Here is a 14,707-nt window from a genome sequence, read left to right as displayed (position 1 = left end):
AACATCCCCTGTTATTCAAAGCACTTTACATTTCACCAGTATAATCACAAGGAAAAGATACTATGATTAAGAATTTCATTATTAAAAAAGCCAAACATGGATATGCATTACCTCAAGAGAATTTATTTTAATTAAAAAAAAAAAAAAGACTAGAAGGAAGCCACACTCACTAAAAGCTAAAATACAAATGTATGTATAAGCATACTATACATCAAGTTTCCAAAAATATGCTTGCAATTTAGATCCTGATCTTGTACCAAAGTTTGTTTACTTTAAAAACAGAAGAAATAAAAAACCATTAACTTCTGGACTTCTCCTACAGAAGTAATACAAAACATGTAGCATACAACACTTAGAAACACATCTTTTTTTCGGCAAAACAAAGTTTGAAGTCACTTACAGTGAAGAACAAACAAGGTCCAGAACAACACTGCAAAAGATGACTGGGTAACGAGGGTTCACATGACTGAGCTGTTTCTGAAAGTACTTGGAGTTTTGAACTTCAGAACACTGTGCTGAATAATTAACTATTCACAGCCTCTCCCAGCTCATCAGGACTCCCAAATGTCCAAACACACCCAGTGAACATTCATCATCAATGTTTGTGCCTCCTCTCTGTTCATATTTCAAATTAGCTTTGGTGCACACCTCCCTCCACATACAATTCATGACACGTGGTGTTAGCTGCATATTTAGCTTCGGACTCTACAGCAACATGTTATGAATCAAGCTGCTTTTTACTCCTCCTCTTTGTTTGTTCTGTATGAGTTTAGCTTTTATCTAAGTGCCAAAAACAACATAATTACAACTATTAAAAAAAAAAAAAAAACAACCTTGTAACATGTTATTTAAAAAAAAAAAAAGACATCCATGCCCAAAGCGGAGCAATATTGCCTTTCCCCTTCTATATACTCATCTTTCATCTTCAACATCTTTAGGTAGCTTCAGGTTATTTCTCACAAATGAACACAGAATTCAGTCCTTGAAGACTACATGCCAAAGTTCACAAGTGCTAGTGGACTCTATTTCCCCATTAAGCAGACAAATGCTATTTCATTGATGGAACTCCACTATTGCTGCAGATCATGCTCAACTCAAAATGAACTCATCAATAAATGTCAGGTCTGCCGGAGTAAAATGCAGCCCTATTTATAGAGTCCAGTTTACACTGCAGAGAGCTAGAACTGGAAAAAGGTAGACAAAACTCGTGTGCAGTAGTTGGATAGCTGATATGACACACATTTATGAAGAGCACAAGCGCATGATGTGGAGTTAGGCAGCGTAATGAGGATGACTCTCCACTTACTGAAATGAAGAACAGCAAACCCCACTAATCTATAACAGAACTTCATGGATTTTTATGGCTAGCCATGTTTACATTTCTCAATCCATTCAAAGGAGGAGAAACCTCTGAGTCTATGTTCTCAGAAGTTACACTGACATTTGACAGCCTCTTATCAAGCAACAGGTATCCCCGTACTCATTCTCTGTTTCTAGATGTCACATCGATTTTTTTCCTTCATTTTTTACCTATTCTCTCATTTCTTGTTCTCCCTCCAAAGGAGTTGCATTTGGTCTTACAAGGTTTTTGTTTGTTTTGGAGACCTGCATTCCCATGGTCCCAGAGTTGCTACTGGATAGTGAAAACAATTAACATTAGCATTATTACATCTGCATGTGCAGGTCAAAAGCAGCGAGTGACAGGATGGTGGGAATCCACTTGAAGCAGTACTATTATCCTGCAAGCCCTCCCCTCCTCTTTTGCACAATGTAGACAGCAAGAAGTTGCCGCAGATGCTTTCTCTCAGGCCTCCTGAGGGACCCAACACCAAAAAAAAATCACAAAACCAGAATTATCCAAATAACTCCAAGGTGGTGGCATCATTTCAAACTCATATCCATCATAAAAATCAGTCAAACAAAAGCCTAGTTTTCTCTCGTCTCTTCAACTCTGCCGGAAAGATGCTAGCATTTTTAATGAGTTTGCTAAAAAGAGACAATGGTTAAGGCAGTTTCTTCTCTGAATTTTAAGTCAAAATGCAACTATTTTGAAAAGGAATAAATACTAATCATATAAAAATAACAGCCTAGTGGTCAGAAAAAGGTGCTCCATATATGGTCCTACCCACAGCACCTTTCATGTTCAGATGGCTTCCAGAGGTGCTGGGAGATAAGCAGACCTATTCTAACCTAATTTGCAAAGTAAATATCAGAAGTTAAAATAAAGTATGTTTTGAGTTTTTCTATTGACTACTACAGAACTAAGGGAGAGCTGTGGGAAGAATCAATACACAGCTGATTTAGCTACAGCATACAAAAGCAAGTTAAAATAGAAATTTAAACCAATTAAGGACAAAGGGTAATTAAAACTCCCCTAGAAATTGTGCTGCAGCATCCCATACAAGGTGGGTGCTCCCTGCTTCCCTGCCCCCAACACGCTGACTTCACTGCACAGACAGCAGAGATGCCAGCCCACCCCGAGGAATGTGCTTCCCCCAGTTTACCACAGTATAAACAACTCCAGCCACCCACTGATCTGTGACATGAGTGTCATCCATCTAATCAACCGCTTAATATGAAGTAGAAAAAAAAACAGTACTTTCTTTACTAATTCTTCCTAGCCCCGGGAAAGGCAGCTAGAGGGATGTAAAAGAATTCTTTCAGCTAAAATGCAGATAGATTTCATCATTTTGTTAAGTAAAAGCAGTACACTCACTCAAATCAAATGCAAGGCCATAAAGCCAGCATTTTAAGTGCTTCAGATCCCACTTTTACAAAATTAAGTTTTGCTGCTGTATCTCAACGTGTTTCCTACTTGCAAAAGAAAAAAACAAACAGTAGTGTCAATGATTTCAGTGTGTGAGAACCCTTTTTGAAATAAAAGTCTAGGTACAATAAATAAATAAAACTATATTTATTTGACATTATTTTTGAAAAAAATACAAAGTTAAAAAAAATCCTATTAGAAACCTACAAGCAGTGTATTTTATAACTAGCAAAAGTATCTAGCACCAGTAACTAGCAAAAGGCATTTTAAAATAATAAGAAATACTTGAACTTACAGTGACCTGGATATTCCAGATACTGCCAGCACTTCCTCTTGATAAGGATCACTTTCCTCAAAAACTGGAGAAAAAGTGGAAATCTATCTGCTAGATTTGTACACAAGCAGAGGCTACAGCATAAACAATCCACCTCCTCAATTCCTGATTTCAAAGAGTATTAGTGTTTACAGCACTTAACTTCCAGTCTTGAGCATAATTACATAAGATACTGCACAAAGACAGCTTCATAGCCCTTTTAGCAACATTATTTTGGCTCTACCCTCATTAGGACCAGCTCTCAAGTTTTCCATAGCGATCACTTAAGACAGGAAAAGACACAAGTGACCTCAACTGCAATTCAGTCAGCTCTCAGGTCCTGAAAAAATTCATTAAATCTGGAGGAGTAAAAGCTTTCCACTGTACAACAGATGGATTTAAGTTTGTTAAACAAACTAAGTTTGTTCTAGGACCACTAAGAACACAGAATTATATGAAGGGTCGAGAGATTCAAACTTCACGAAATGATACATGACAAAACTACAAGCAGCACTTTTTTGTTCCCCGCTCCAAGTAAGAAAAGCACTGAGATCACCTCCAGAGAGCAAAGAGGCCACTTCAGTAAAGCTTTTTCAAGATCTTTTCTTGTCTTTGACTTCTCATTCAAAGCAATTGTTACAGTTGGTTATTACAATAATGCTGCTCCGCTGCTATGTAGCTGAGTAGGATAGCCAAAATCTTACACATCATCTGTTCAATGAAACAACAGTTGACAAGAGTTCAGGTTCACCTTAATGTATTTCACTTACGGTGATGCATCAGTCCTGGTCAATAGATAGACAAAATATTTAAGCCACTAATTTCCTCTACAAGAGTTCCCAGTTCAGAATCCATCTTTAATACTCATAGACTTGTCATGTACACTAAATAGATAAAGCACCAACTTTCCTGCTGTTTATTCATATTCCCCAGAGATGGAACCAGTTTCACAGCATCCACACTGTGCATCTTCAAGATCAAATTCTACTTGCAAGGTGTACCGTGCAGAGTACAGTGACAACTGCTGCATTATTGTCCAATTCTGCTAGCTATAGGCCAGCAAGCAACTAAAGTTTCCACTGTAAGCCACTCAAAAAAAAAAAAAAGGCCTTTACAGCTTTTATAAAAATCACAACTATATATTTCAGGATGTACGCATACACAGCCCCTTTAAAATAAGTATTTCATAAGGCAAATTGTTTTGCAAGCTGTATCTCCCAGTTGAGGACTTGATAATTACATAATCAAAGATATGAAAAAATGGAGGAATATACAATAGCATCACTTTCATTTGCAGTATAATTACAGATGATTTATTTTCCTTACCGAAATGCAGCTCAATTTTCATCTGCATTGTTCTTCATCTGAATACTAACAATAGCACTGACATACCTACTCCACGTGAAACACTTTTCTTTGGAATACGTGGCTTCTCTTGTTACAGTAGTTACAGAGCTGCTCTTAAGCTGCTCTGCATAACCTTGTGATAGACCAAAATGAAAACACTCAAGTAGGACTATTTCTTTTCCCACCCTTAGCACCACCAGCACAGCAGAACAGTCTATGTGTGGGCACAGGATTTACCTTCCATACATTTTTCTACCTCTGATCTGACACTTGGCATCTGTTCTCTCAGAGCAAAGAAGTTCTTCCAGACATCCTACTGTATGAGTTTCTCTTACCCTATATGCTATTAGTAAAGGACAGAGAAAGCCCCAGTCCTTATATATCTGTTCATCAGTATGAGGAAACATTGCATAACATCCATTACAGTCAGAGTCTAATGATATTACACAGAGATACAACAGCGTATGTGCATGGGTTATTGCACACAAACATCTTAATATTTTGCAATACTTGATGAGTCCACCTGCCAGCACATATTTAAAATTATATTTATTTCATACCACAACGCCTCTTTTATTGTTTGTTTGTTTTCCATTTTCAGAGACCAATCTTTCATATCTTAGATTCACTCATTCCTCTCCTGGTTTCTTCCAGCCCAAGTTTCAAGTTGACAGAAAAGAAAGGACTGGAAGTTCTTTACTTCAGTTAACTGGAGTTCTCCTCAAAAACAAACACACACCACCACCACAAAATCCAACACTCCTCAAAAGCAGAAAAAGCTCATTTATTCATAAGGTTCTAGAGATTCATTCCTCTCCCCCCAATGGCTATTACGCTCAGAAAATGGAAATGAAACCATCACCTGTAACTATCTACGCTATATCCTATCCATCTTTCACTGCTGCTTGCTGCATTCTATCTCTATGCACACACATTTCTAGCAAATTATTTGAAAAAAAAATGTAGAATTTTTTCAGTAATTTACAGTTTCAGTTCAAGAAATCAAAAGTTTTGTTATACATATACATCTATTAAAATATCCTCCACACTATTTTGTTCTTGTGGTTCAGGTTTCTGCAAAAAAAAGTGAGTACTTTTAAAGTACTATAGTATTCTTATATTTATTCTTCAAAACTAAGCAGCTGGCTCCTCTGCCAGCCTCATGACATCTATATAATGTGCTTATCAGCCTAGATACTAGGCTTTCATCTCTAGATCAATATCACTGTTTGATACACAGTCTGTATCTTTATTTCTACTTTAAAAACATCAGCTGGATGTTAAGATCAAGGTATGGATCAATGAGAAGCAAGCATGGTTCATTCTTGGGAGGTTATCCCTTCAAGCCAGACTTATGATATGCGTAGAACAAAATGAAAGAAGTGTTTGTTGTATCCGCTCCACAGACAAATGCGAGCTTTCAGGTTCTAAACTCATACACTTAGCTATTTGGGGAAGATTCTGAAGTTATATTGTATAGCTACTGTGTCTACCAGGCAGTTCAATAGCTACAAAAAATAAAAGCACATAAATACATTTAAACTCTAGTTTCCAGTTGGAGGGATAACCATGAAAATCTTGTAAATCTTTGAGATAGTGAAGTATTTCACAGTGCACTTTCTATACATATTTATAAGGGTGAAAGGAGATGAAATATTGCAAATTAATTCCAGTATTTAAAAAATATTACAAAAGAAATGGTACAAGAAAGAAAGTACTGAGTAAAGGGTTCTCCTAAAAGGAAAATGCTTTGTGCAACTGGTATACTGACTGATACGCCAGTAGTGATACTACAAGTGATACGATTAACAAGCTGATCTTTGAAGATCATCTCTACGAGTTTACTCAGTGAGAATCCAGCAAGCAACAAATCTGCAGATGCTCTCTTATTGGTGTCTACATTTAGGAGACTGGTACAAAGAAAGCAAAACAAAAAACAACCACCAACAAAAAAAACACCTCATCTCTCTTTTCATAATTAAATAAGGATCGAGAATATAAGGCATCCCAGGAATTAAGACATGTTTTTAAAGCTCTCAATAGAGAAAAAACTTTTTCTAATCAATGGAATGTGTTGAATCCCTCCTTAACTAGCCTCAGAGTTCTAAAGAAAAGAATTTTTTTCAAAGAGTTTTATCCTAGAGGGAAATAAATCACTGGACTGGGACCGTAACCATGACAATAAGGTGAAAGTTTAATGGAATCTCTGGGCGTCTGGTTCATACTGAAAGCAAGAAAGCAGCAAATGAATCCTTCAGTTTCCTCCAGACCATTTGGAACAGACACTCACCCGCCTGATTGTCCGTCCCCATGGCAGTGGCAATCTTGAAAACAGAAGAGACTGTATTTGAGCCATAATTCATGCAATGCTTTCTCAATTTACAAGGAAAAAGAGGAGATTCACAAGCAACAAAAAAAATCTGCATGGCACAAGTATGTTTTTAGTGTTGGCCCTCCTAGCATTAAAGGGACACCAACTCCAGGATAGATTTCTTCAACATAATTAAGTCAAGTACAAATTTAAAACTTTTCGAGGAAAAATGGAAGATTTTTGTTCATCACAAACTAAATCATAACTATGATTACAATGACTTTTCCAAGGTCACTTAAAACACAAGAATGACTGCCCAGCTCTTGCACGCAGGGAGGCACCAAACCTGTGTTGCCTTACAGTACCCAGTGAAAGACAGTGAGCTCCTTTCTAGGCATAAGAATTGTCCTGCTGCTAGAAAGACAGCCAAGAGCTTGCAATCCTATCAGGCAACAGAGGATAAAATAATAATAATGCTATAAATTAGCATAAATATTATTATTATTATTAAGGAATTAGCAGAACATGTTCTTACACAATTTCTTTATATCACATTCTGCTGTGCCAAAAAACAGTATTACTTCTTAAAAGGAGAAAATTTTAAAAAAAATACAGTTGTGGAGGAAAATCAGTTCCAACAACATCACTTCTAAGGAGGTTCAGATCTTAGACTCATGAAGTAAGTAGTGCTAATGCAAAATTCAAATTTGGCAAGTGGCATGCAACACATCTGTGTAATGAGCAGATACTTATTCCCACTTGCAACTTTTTCACGAATTATCAAATGTGAAAATGTAGTTGGATTTGCTATCAAAAGAGAAGTAAAAAAAAACTCAAACAGCATTCAAAACTACGAAAACTTCACATGACTCATTTGGTCTTTATCATATTTACAGTTATGAAAGCAGCCTGACAGAAAGGAAGGAACAGGGAAGAGAAAGCAGTAAATCTGTAACAGTGATTGAGTAATATATAACTGGCTGAATAAACAGGAATAGAAAACAAAGAGCAACTTGAACTGAAATGGAGAGCTTAACCTTTGATACACTAGTAAATCTAACAAGTATTTAAAACTCAAGCAAACATATGTCGGCTCCACTAGGAACAAACTCTCAAATCTTTTTTCAAGAACTTCGATAATAGCACACTCGTACAGATATTCTTCTCCCGTGACCAGCAAGAGAAGTTCAATTAAGGGCTCTCAAATAGAGCAAAACCAAATCTGCCCTTCTGGCTGTTATCTGCTACCCATGAAAGCAGGTATAGCAGCACCATCTTTCAAAGCTTGCAGATGAAACACCTGGCTCTGCTCACAGGTTTTTCAGCTGCTATTCTGAACATCAATAGAGCAAAGAATTGCCAGTTTATCCGAGCTTTTCTTCTGCAGCTTTTTTCTGCTGTACAGAATTATGTTTTAGAAGTAACACTGGAGGCAGGCACTGGATGGATTCAGAGGCTGAACAAGGCAAGGAGAAGAAAAAGCCACTCAGTAATACCGCAGCTAAGAAAGAGACTAACACAGACCCTACTCTTTTCCTCTCATACGCACAGCCCTCAATACAGGAGTGGGAATAGGTGCAGGTGGGCAACACAGATAAAACAATGCAGGCCAGGTGGTAAGAAGCTCTGCGGTAACAACGGAAAAGCCAAGCTTTAACCCTGCTCCTTTTAGCTGCAGCCTCCCAGTCTCCCAGCTGCAGATTCACTACTGGAAGAACTGAGCCAAGCATATGATGTGACTTTGAAAAGAACTACCCTGATTTCTGGTTGTCAGGCAGCTCTTTGGAACAACCCAAGCTTTCTCCCTGGCAGAAAGCTACCAGCAGCCTTCTTTTAGCAGCTAGGTCATTTAGGCACCTATAGTTTGGTAAAACTCCAGTGTTTTGTACATTTGCACAACCAAGAAATAGGAGAGTTATTAAATGGCAGAAGAGACATGATATCAAGCATTGGGAGGCACTGAGAAGGCAGGAAAGCTTACAATCCTGACGCAGAAACTTTAAAAAAAAAATACAAAAGTTGCACAGATGGTACGCAGTGTGAGAAGCTGACATAAGAGAAGCAAGAAAGAGTTACCACGTACGAGAACCATGTACTACTTGCACAGAACCACATAAGCAAATGAGGCATGTTAGTTCATTACAGAAAAGAAAATGAAATAGGAAACAGTTAAGTTCAGGTGAGGAAATTGTACCAAAACTAGTGTTAACTTTACTAAATTCCATGAGAAGAATCCCCACACTTTCATTTTTCAACTTAGTTACTAACCTGAAAGCTAGGGTATAAGAAAAAAAGATTCTCCCCACCTTTTATGTTCCACAAACGTTGCGGGCAAACACTCCTTGCAAAACTAAGAACAAATGCCACAAGTGCCCATCTCCTGCCCATCTCTCAGAGTTGCTCCCATGACCCCACAGCCCCAAGAGTGCAGCAGCAAAGCCCCTACTCTTCGAGCAGGGCAACACCCCCACCACCCCAAACTACAGTGCTGCTGCCACAGCCCAAATCCAATGTGCAGGGAGCTGGGTGGTGGAAGTACAGCAGAAGTCCCTCTCTTCCTAGCATCACCCTGACCAGCAGTTTTCATTCCCACCTTTGCTCCCACTGGCTGGGGATTCAGGGCCCTGAATAAACACTACAACATCCTCTCCCAAACTCATCCTCTTTTACATGTGAGAGCTGCTATTATCTCCCTTCTCCACTTTCATCTGTGGACTCAAGGAACTGCTGGGTGGGATCCCCTGGGAAACAGTCCTTAAGGGCGTAGGAACAGAGCAGAGCTGGCAGCTCTTTAAGGACACCCTCCTGAGAGCACAAGAGCTCTCCATTCCCCAGCAAAAGAAATCGAGCAGAGGAGGTGGGCAACCGGCATGGCTGAGCAAGGACCTGCAGCTTCAACTGAGGGAAAAGAGAGAAATGTAGGTGAAGTGGAAGCAGGGTTGTGTAGCCTGGGAGGAATATAGGGCTGTTGTCCGCATGTGTAGAGATAGGATCAGGAAAGCCAAGGCACAAGTAGAGCTAAACTTGGCTAGGGATGTGAAGAATAACAAGGGTTTCTACAGGTACATAGGCAGGAGGAGGAGAGTGTTCCTCCTCTGATAAATGAGGATGGAGAAGTGGCTTCCTCAGACATGGGAAAAGCTGAGGTGCTCAGTAAGTGCTTTGCCTCGATCTTCACTGGTGGTCAGGCTCCCCATGTCTGCCAGGACCCTGAACCTCGAGGTGTGGGTGAGAGGAGCGGATTCTGTCCCACTGTAACAGTGGAACAAGTTCAAGACCTCCTCATGAAACTGAATGTGTGGAAGTCCATGGGGCCGGACAATATCCATCCTAGGGTTCTGAGAGAGATGGCTGATATGGTTGCCGAGACGCTTTCCATCATATTTGAAAAATCATGGCTGTCCGGTGAAGTCCCTGGTGACTGGAGAAAGGGAAACATTACTGCCATTTTTAAGAAAGGGAGGAAGGATGACCGGGAGAACTACAGGCCGGTGAGCCTCACCTCTGTGCCTGGGAAGATCATGGAGTAGATCCTCCTAGAAGACATGTTAAGGCACATAGGTGGCAAGGAGGTGATCCGAGACAGCCAGCATGGCTTCACCAAGGGCAGATCTTGCCTGACCAATCTGGTGGCCTTCTACAATGAAGTGACGGCATTGGTGGATGGGAGGAGGGTGATGGATGTCATCTACCTGGAATTCTCCAAAGTTTTTGACAGGGTCCCTCATCACATCCTTCTCTCCAAATTGGAGAGGCATGGATTTGAAGGATGGACTGTTCAGTGGGTTAAGAACTGGTTGGCTGGTCGCAGCCATAGGGTTGTGATAAATGGTTCTATGTCAGGGTGGAGGCCGGTCACGAGTGGTGTCCCCCAAGGCTCAGTCCTGGGACCAGTGCTCTTCAACATCTTTATCAATGACATAGACAATGGAATCGAGTGTACCCTCAGCAAGTTTGCAGATGACACCAAGCTGAGCAGTGCAGTCAATACACTGGAGGGAAAGGAAGCCATCCAGAGGGACCTGGACAGGCTGGAGAAGTGGGCCCTCGAGAACCTAATGAGGTTCAACAAGGCCAAATGCAAGGTGCTGCACTTGGGCCAGGGCAATCCCAGGTATTTATACAGACTGGGGGAAGAACTCCTCAAGAGCAGCCCTGCAGAGAAGGACTTGGGGGTCCTGGTGGACGAGAAGCTGGACAAGAGCCAGCAGTGTGCGCTGGTGGCCCGCAGGGCCAACTGTGTTCTGGGCTGCATTAAAAGAGGAGTGGTTAGCAGGGAGAGGGAGCTGGTGGTCCCCATCTACTCGGCTCTTGTGAGGCCCCATCTGGAGTACTGCATCCAGGCCTGGGGCCCCCAGCACAAGAAGGATGTGGAGCTCTTGGAAAGAGTTCAGAGGAGGGCCACCAAGATGATCAGAGGGCTGGACACCTCTCCCTATGAGGAAAGGTTGAGGGAACTGGGCTTGTTTAGTTTGGAGAAAAGAAGGCTCCGGGGAGACCTCATTGTGGCCTTCCAGTACTTGAAGGGAGCATATAAACAGGAGGGGGAACAACTGCTTACATGGTTTGATAGTGATAGGACAAGGGGGAATGGTTTTAAGCTGAGACAGGGGAGATGTAGGTTAGATATTAGGAGGAAGTTTTTCACGCAGAGGGTGGTGACACACTGGAACAGGTTGCCCAGGGAGGTTGTGGATGCCCTGTCCCTGGAGGCATTCAAGGCCAGGGTGGACGTGGCTCTGGGCAGCCTGGTCTAGTGGTTGGTGAGCCTGCACTCAGCAGGGGGGTTGAGACTTGATGATCCTTGAGGTCCTTTTCAACCCAGGCCATTCTATGATTCTATGACTCAAAACCCCCAAATCCATTTCTTACTGCATCCTTGCAACAGGCACAGAAGACAATGTTTCTGCAAAGCAAGCTGACTCCTTGCACCATGGTGGGTGACACCAAAGCTGGTTTGGATACGCCAGCACTCCATTAGTAAAAGTCTTTGCAAAGAGTACAGGTATTCAGCCTTAACTACACTGTAGGAAAAATTTTGTTAGGAAAGAAAAGGGAGAAGCCTATTTCTTACTAGCTGCTATAACAACTATCAGCAGCAGCAGCCTGCTCTATGGAACTTAGAGAAACTTTGCTCTATGTTATATAGAGTAACTTGCTTTGACTACTGGGCTACAATACTGTATTTACTCCCCTGCCCTTTTCAGCTTTTTCAAGCTTACTCATGGTGTTTTTCACTGCTGAGTTTTGAACATTACAATTCAGTACAAGAAGCAAACCAACTTCTACATGAAGCTCAGCTGAATAAGGTTTCTCAAATCCTTTTTTTTTCTTGTTGTAAACAAACTACATCTTGGCATTGTGCAGTTATAGTCTATTTAGGTATTATCAAAATGTTTCAGTGCTCTATGATAAAAGTACAGTGTAATACTAAATGAATACACAGCGTGGACTCTGCTATAAGAAACAAAAAGGCATTGACTTCTATGGGTTGTTAATAACTGTTTCTCTTCCAAACAAAGTTTTAGATCAAATGTAGATGAAAGACAATGAAAGACAATCTTAGGCAGAAAAGCCTTAATGTATCCACACAATACAACATTCTTCATTTAAAATGAAGAATAATCTAATTTGAACTTCCAGGCGCCAATCTGAAACTTAAAATAACAGATGAAACATCTTCTGTACACAAAAGTGCAGCACTGAAATTCTAGCAGTCCATCCACTTGGATATACTGACAGGTCTTTATTCATCCTGGTCTTTGAGCCAGGAAGAGGATAAAAAGCTTTTTGTACCTTGGACTGAAAGAATTACACACTTTCTCTGAAAACAGCACTACAGACATTCTTTATTTTTACAGGTCTGTATTTGGATTCTGACAACTTAAGTACTGCCCTACCCACGAATCAGCCCTCCCTGCAAAAGTATAGACTTAAAGATTGCTACAGATGCATAATTATGGTAAATATTTTTCCTCACAACAGGAGTTCAGACAAGTTAAACCAAACAAGCAAGGAAATGCTGTGTAAATACCAATACTTTCATCCTTAGTCTTGCAAAATATTTGTCACCTTACATCAGCAAACATTTCCAGAGTTCCCACTCATTCCAACCAGAACAGCGCTGTGGGTCAAAGTTTTACCTGCATATATATAACAGAATAGCTCCTAGAATGACACTCTCGAGTCAGGCAATATATGTACCACCTGGAAGCCGTTCTGGTGATCATCTAAACAAGGAGAGGGCAGAAGAAGAGCTAAAATTGGCTAAGCTACTTTTCTGCCTACCTCCAAGATAAGTCAAGTTTCTCTTCTCCATTAAAATCAAGAGAATTTCTTTCAATAGCATATGTAGGTAGAAGGGCTGGATCAAGCATGTGCATGGAAAGCACGCTGTCATTCCTTTATTTTACCACTGACATCATTAAGCCTACCTATTTATAATCCCACCACCTGACCAAACAGCCTACACAGTACATCTGAGATTTGTATAGTCATTAATCCTGACACATCTGCTTCAGCCAATTCAAAAGAGTACTAAGTAGCTTTGTTGTGTCTTTATCATACCATAAAAAGAATCCAATCCTGTTTTCTGTGCCCCTTTTCTTTCTACAAGTAAACCTTGATGGGAAATCTTAGAATTCGAACTCCTTCCTCTTCTATACTTTTTTTTTTAATCCTTCCCCATTTTTCCATCTGTAAGATACCCAACTAAACGGTTCAGATGAGCAAATTTTGGTGATCAGAGGAATACTTGGACTGCAGAGGAAAATAACTCTAAATCTACCTAAATTGGTCATCAATACTGCCTATGAAATTATTGATGCACTCTAATCAGTACCACAAGTAGAAGTGCAACACATATGTTGCCTTGGAAGAAAAAAAACTTTGCAGTGTTTGAAGTAGGACAGTAACAGAAGCATGACACCACAGTCAAGAAAAACCAGAAGCTGCTTGAAAAGCAGTTCTCAGTTCATTTACCTCTTCTCAAATTCAAAGTATACAGAAGTGTGAAAACTGCTTACAATTCAATCTGCCCAGGTAATGGGAAGAAATGCAGCCAAACTCTTTTGGGCAAGGACTAATATCAGCTGGAACATCCCGCAGGTTCCTATCGTTAGCAAATGCTGCTTCTAGATCTGTGTTAGGCTATGGAGCATTGCAGTGGCCTGTGTGCCCCTTCAGGGAGAGGGTAATGTTTGTGAGACCTTGTGTGCAGTGCCAAACACCAATAGCTCCTTAGCTGGCTTTTCTCAGTCAAGTCCTGCTGCAAGTGGCCACTCAGCACTGTCTCAGTAAGAAAAGAACTACTAGTCAGTTTTACCCAACACATGCAAGGTTAAATGCAACAAACCTTCACATCAGTGCTCGGTGGGCTTCCACACAACCAGCAGTCTGGAACTAAACTTCAAGAGTTAAGGATACTAAGAACAAAAAACCTTGAAACAAGTTCAGTGACTTGAAAAGCTGAGGTCAGCAGTGTCACAGACCCAGGCATCCTTGCAGGACTTAGACAACCAGTAGTAAAAGTTTCAGTGCAAACAAGCTATCAGCGCAGTCTTTAAGATATTAACACATTCCCTGTGGCCTGCTTGTCCTACATGGCACAAAACATCAGGAATTTCTGCTTGGAAGCATTAATTTACATCCTGCTCTAAGGATAGTAGCTAGAGGCATTCAATTAATACTCATATTAATGTCCAATTCTCTCCTATCTTGAAGTACCAAGTATGATACACGGTTTATTTACTTAGCAATTCCCTTCTTACAGCTTTCACATATAAAGCTGTACATTTATCAACGTTGAATTTTTGTTGATTTACACAAAACTTCTACATATGACAAGCTGGTTTAAAAATACCCCTAGTGTTTGTTTTGTGTGTTTTTTTTTTTTTTTTTTTTTTTTTTTTTTTTTAAGTGAGTTCCTAGAATATGTGTGAAAGCTAAAATGTTGGGAATTTTAAAAGAC

At 40.2% G+C, this 14,707-nt stretch overlaps 1 protein-coding gene across 7 annotated transcripts in view; it reads right to left on the bottom strand.

Annotated features, from left to right (window-relative positions):
• The window catches only part of COBLL1 (cordon-bleu WH2 repeat protein like 1), an 84,228-nt gene that overhangs the window by 39,352 nt on the left and 30,169 nt on the right, over positions 1 to 14,707 (bottom strand). The gene's annotated exons all lie outside the window — the stretch shown is intronic.

This window comes from Numida meleagris, chromosome 5 (assembly GCF_002078875.1).
Source record: "Numida meleagris isolate 19003 breed g44 Domestic line chromosome 5, NumMel1.0, whole genome shotgun sequence".
NCBI classification, from domain to species: domain Eukaryota; kingdom Metazoa; phylum Chordata; class Aves; order Galliformes; family Numididae; genus Numida; species Numida meleagris.
Note: the sequence above shows the minus strand (reverse complement) of the source record. Positions and strands in the feature narration are given on the sequence as shown.